The following is a 6,000-nucleotide window of genomic DNA, read 5'->3' on the forward strand; positions in this document are numbered from 1 at the left end:
TTTTTAATAATCAGTTAATCATTCCTTCAGCTTCTGTCGGTTTGGCTCAGCGGTTGTTCTTTGATTGTTTATACTCTCTCCTTAATTACCCCAGATAACCTATTTGACCTGTATTGTTATATCTCAAACACTTGGCAGATCTGTTAGTGTTATCCAATCATTTATATCATACGAAAATTCATCTGTAAAGTTAGACTCTACCTATCATGCAATTTCCTGTGAAAACCAATCTTTTTATATCATACAATAAAGAATTTTAACAAAAACAGAATAAAGATTTTGATTGCGATTAGGTTGGAGCAAGATTGACCATTGTCCTAACCAACCAAATAATCTTTAGGCTACCAACTCTTGTTTATGCTCCTAGATTTTGTCCTTCATAAAGGATCAGACCCATGCTACAAATACAAGAGTAGGTGCAGGATATTTAGGCATACCGACCCTCCCAGCCTAGTAAATTTATTAGTAGCATCATAAGCCAAATTTCATAATGTAAAACTGTTGATCTATTCTTCAAACAGTTATTGTAGCCCTATATAACTCTTATTTTGATATCCCATTATTCTAATTATACCAAGATAAGAGACTATCCAGGCTACAATAAATGAAGTTAAGTCATGTCTTACAATCTGGAGTTCTTGTCGGCCACTTCCGAACTGTGCTTTTTGAATATAAGGATGTAGAAAAACAATTCAAAATCTTACCATGTTTGTAGTGTCCCAATTTACCTGGTTGACGAAGCCTTAATGCTACCAACGCTGCATTTGCCTCTTCTGAGTTCTTAACCTTCAATCTTGAACCTTATGTTCCAACTACCGTTTCCAAGGGCCATTACAGCCGTGGAAATCTCAAAAAGAGTGTTAGCCGATCAAAAAAGGAAAGTAAGCAGAACTAATAACTCATGTTTTAATGGTACATCATTGTGTGATTTATTACGTTATGAATTCATGTGATGGTTGATTTGAATGCATAGACATGTTTTTGCATTCTTTTAGATGCATGGTTGTATTCTTGATGAACCAATAAGGATAGAGGAAAAAAGACAAGGATGGGTGGAATGGCACATTGCTTTATTACAAATGTGAGTAACTTCCACATACACAACTTCTATAGTTGAATGATCAACTACAACTTGTCTCTTGCTCAATCAACTCATTGAACCACCAAATAGGTTAAACACAACCACAAGCAAATCTCCTACTATCAACATCATGAATCCAATATGAATCTATAAAATCATATACATCCAATGTATATTTACCATGTTAGCTCCTTCTTGTTAGCAAATAGAATACTCTGGATTGCTAGAATATATTTGAAGACGTTCTTGACTTTAAATCCAATGTTCTTTCCCCATATTAGCCATATATCTAGTCAATAATCTTATTAATTAATAAATATTTTGTCTAGTATATACCACGTGATGCATAAGGTTACTAATGTCATTCATATATGAAACATAGCTTATGTTGTCTATTTCATTGCTTGCCTTAGCAAACTATTATTGTTCCATAAAAATATGATCACTTACTAGTTAAAACCTACATCTTTAATCTTTACAAAACAAATTGAACATACTCCCTTGAATTACCAAATATTAGTGTTTTTCAATTTATTGCTCTAGATATCTACCACTAGAAATTAGCAGCCCTTAGAAATTTTGTATCAAGTAGCAACGAAAGGTGAGATTTAAGAACCTTAATCATATCTTTACTATTACCAATTAACATGACATCAACATAAAATCGGGGAATTTCAAATTTCAAATCTGGGAATGGCGGATATGATGGGGATGGCAGTCTTTCTGTGGGTGGAACTGGCAATCAGGCTAGTTTCCAGGCATCCCAAGGTACTGAAGGGGATAAGGAGACAGTCAAATTGGTGGAAGATTCCAAAATTGGGGACCCACATGATAGAGGTAAAGATAAAAAATGGTCTTCGCTTTTTGGAGTGAAGTCGCTGGTAAAATCAGGTCTACCGGAAGTTAAAAATATTTCTGATCCCGCAACAGGGGTTGTCGTCATTTTTGTTCTGGATAAGCTGGTTGATCTTACTGTCTCTGGATTAGCTATGACATTAGTTGGAAGGTTTGTTGGTTTTAGGCCTAACATTGATGTTGTTAGGAATTTTATAAGGAGGAAATGGGTTCTCAAGGGTCAAGTGGATGTGGCGGCTTTGCCTAGGGTTTTTTTTTTCCTTTGCTTTTAATTCTGAAGAAGATATGAATAAAGCTCGATGTGAAGGACCATGGATGTTCGGCAAGTCAACTTTGGCTTTACAGAAATGGGCTCCAAACCTTTCTCTTGACGAATCCTTTTTTGTGTCGGCACTTGTGTGGACGTGCCTCTCGGGCCTTCCGCTGGAGTTCTTGAATGAGGAAGTCTTCAAGGGGATAGCGAGTTCTTTTGGAGAACTTCTTTTGATCGATCTAATGACTGTAGCTAGATCAAGGTTGGTTTTTTCCCGTATCTGTGTTAATGTTAATCAAATGACGGATATGCCCCAATCTATTGAGATTATTTCTAAATTAGGGAAATGGACCCAAGCGATTGAATATGAATCGCTCTCGTTTGCTTGTTTTCATTGCAAAAAGTTGGGTCATTAGGCAAAATCTTGTCCTCTTAAGAAGAGTAAGAATAGCAAGAGTGATAGCAGTTTGAAGCAGAAATGGCAAACAAAAGATAAGAGAGAAGACCCATTAGTAGAGTGTGTTCCAGATAAGGAAGTGATTGAGCTAGAAAATGAGGCGAAGAAGGATGCGAATAGTAATAATGAAAAACCTATTTGTGCCTGTTCTAATAATCAAATAGAAAGTACCAAAGAAGAAGAGCAAAGGATAGAGGCAAATGTGCAAAAACATGATCCAAAGGACCAGAAGGGAGGGCCTATCAGTCAGGATAAAGTAGAGGAGAGTTCCAATTACGATGCTTCTGCTTCATCTTATACAAAAACAAATGGGGAAGACTTCAATGAAGCACATGATTACAATATTTCTGATTTTGAGCCTCTTTTGTTATTAACCAATGGAAGCCTTAAGTCGTTTTAATGCAAAACCCCATCTAATAGTGTGGAAATGGCGGCCCTGGAGGGAAATCTTAGGATTCTAAGTACTAAAGAGGGAAAATCGGATAAGGAAGGACCCAATGGAGGTATCTCAACTAGAAGCAAGAATAAGAAAAATGCAGATGTTGGAAGCCAAAACAAAAAGCAGGGGAGACCTTCTCTAAAACATCAAAGGGAATAGGAAAGTTGGAAGAACCGTGCTGATGGAACACAAAGCTCCATCGATTCAGCTCTATCCCTGGTTAAAGTATGAAGATAATTTCCTAGAATATAAGAGGGTTGAATGCCCCTTATAAGCAGGATGTGTTACATAATATTATAAGAGATCATAAACTGGATGTGGTCCTTGTTCAAGAAACTAAGATGTGTAAGGATAAAGTGGAAAGGATTAGAATATTTAAAAATAATGGAGTTATAGGAACTAGTTTGGAGGGTGCCTCTGGAGGAACAACGATTTTTTGGAACCAAAAAACTATTAAAGGTAAGGAAATCATTTCTTAAATCAATAGGAATTTTGTGCTGCTTGAGCATATAAAGGATAACTTTGTTTGGGTTATCACTAATGTCTATGCGCCTAATACCAAAGCTGGGAGATTTAAATATTGGAGAAGCCTTGCAAAAGACAGACTAATTTTTGCTGATAAAAGCTGGATAATAATGGGAGATTTCAATACTCCACTTAAAGAGGAAGAGAAGATGGGAGGCCTCCCCTTGCAGCTTGATGGTAAACAAGATCTTATGGACTTTATCAATGATCAAGCTCTTATGGATGTGCATCTCCAAGGGATCAACTATACCTGGACTAATAGAAGAACTGGAGATGATCTTATTCAAGTTAAGCTAAACAGAACCTTAATTTCTTCTGAGTGGTTATCTAAGTATAGTTGTTCTTTGGCGTCTATTATTAAGATTGGATCTGATCATTACCCTATTTCTTTTACTGCCAATTATTTTTTTGCTAAGAGAAATTTCCCTTTTAGATTTGAAAAAACATGGTTATCCCATTTGTCTCTGGAAGTTTGTGTTGCTGATTGGTGGAGTTCTGAGGTTGAGGGAACAAATTTATTTAGAATAGCCAAAAAGCTCAATATTATAAAGGCTAAAATCAAATTTTGGAACATAGAGACTTTTGGGGATATCTTCAAAAGTAAAGCCCAAATCAAAACTGAAATAAAAGAAGTTCAAGATAAAATCCAAGAGGACGGGCTTTCAGAAGATTTGAGATCTGTGGAAAATGGTTTGTTGTCTAAATACCACACTATTATTTCTAATGAAGAGACATTCTGGAGACAAAGATCAAGAGCCTTGCATTTGAAGGAAGGTGATAAAAATATCCAATTTTTTCACTTAACTACTTTTAAGCACAGGGCGGCTAACGGGATTTCCAGGTTATCCTAGAATAGGGGGATTTTAACGAATGATAATGACATAAGAAAGGAAGTTCTGGATTATTTTAGCAACCTCTTGGGAGAAGTGGATGATCTTGACATCAGTAATCAAAACCTCCTTTTGCAGGCTATTCCTTCTACCTTGACTGAGGAAGACAACAAATATCTTTCTTGAATACCTTACAGTCAGGAAATAAAAAAAGGTGTTGTTTTCTTTTCAGGGAGATAAGTCCCCTGGTCCGGATGGTTTTCCTATGTTCTTTTTCCAATCCTTTTGGCACATTGTGGAGACTGATATTGGTAAAGGAGTTAAAGAAATCTTTGGTTCTAGAAGGCTTTTAAAAGAATTGAATGCGACCTTCATTGTTCTAATTCTGAAGATTTTTGGAGTTGAATCTCTCAATAAGTTTATACCTATTAGTCTTTGTAATTCTGTTTACAAGATTTTGTCTAAGGTTCTCACTTCAAGATTGCTGGATATTCTTCCCATAATTATTTATGCTCAACAAAATGGTTTTGTCCCTGGTAGACATATTCTAGATTCCATTATTTCAGTTCATGAAAATATTCATTCTCTAACGACTGCTAAAAATCAGGGCTTTTTTCTTAAGTTAGACATGTCTAAAGCCTATGATAGAGTGAATTGGCAGTTTCTTTTTAGGATTATGAAAGCCTTTGGATTTGGAGAAAAAGTGATTCAACTTTATTCTCAATTGATGGAAACTTCCTCATCTGTTCTTATTGTCAATGGATCTCCTTCCAGTTTCTTCAAAAGCACTAGAAGTCTAAGACAGGGGGTTCCTATCTCCCCTATCTTGTTTACTATTTTAGCTGAAAGCAGATTTATTTTTTAAAATGTGGAAGAAAGTAATCTCAAAGGATTGAAACCTTCTTCGTCCAATATTACTTGTACTCATGAACAATTTGTTGATGATTCGATCACCATGGGGGAAGCTACTATTAGGGAAGCAAAAAATATGAAGAATGTTATGGATATTTATGAATCTACTTCGGGCCAAAAAATTAATTGGGATAAGAGCTCATTGTTCTTCATCAATACCCCTATTCAAAGACAATTAAGGATTGAAAGAATTCTTGGATGTAAAATTGTTGAGTTTCCCTCTACTTACTTGGGGCTTCCCCTTTGTATTAAGCCTGCGGATAATTTCTAGATTAAGTTGGTTGACAGATTCAACTCTAAATTGGTAGGTTGGAAAGGGGTTGTCCTTAGTCAAGCGGGCAAGGTTACGCTGCTTAAAGCTACTCTCCAAAACTTGCCTATTTATGCTCTCAGTCTATTTAAAATCCCTAGAAATTTTGCGGAGGCAATTGAAAGAATCCAAAAAAAGTTTCTTTGGTCGGGATTGGAAGACAAGAATAGAATTCCCCTTATATCTTGGAATAAAAATTTTTCTCCCAAGGCCTCTGGGGGGTTGGGTTTAAGGAATATAAGCTCTATGAATAATGCCTTATTAGCAAAACAAATCTAGAGAATGAAAGGGGAGGAAAGAGAGTGGAATTTAATCTGGAGAAAGAAATATCTTCATAT

Source organism: Cryptomeria japonica, chromosome 6, assembly GCF_030272615.1.
Source record: "Cryptomeria japonica chromosome 6, Sugi_1.0, whole genome shotgun sequence".
NCBI lineage: Eukaryota > Viridiplantae > Streptophyta > Pinopsida > Cupressales > Cupressaceae > Cryptomeria > Cryptomeria japonica.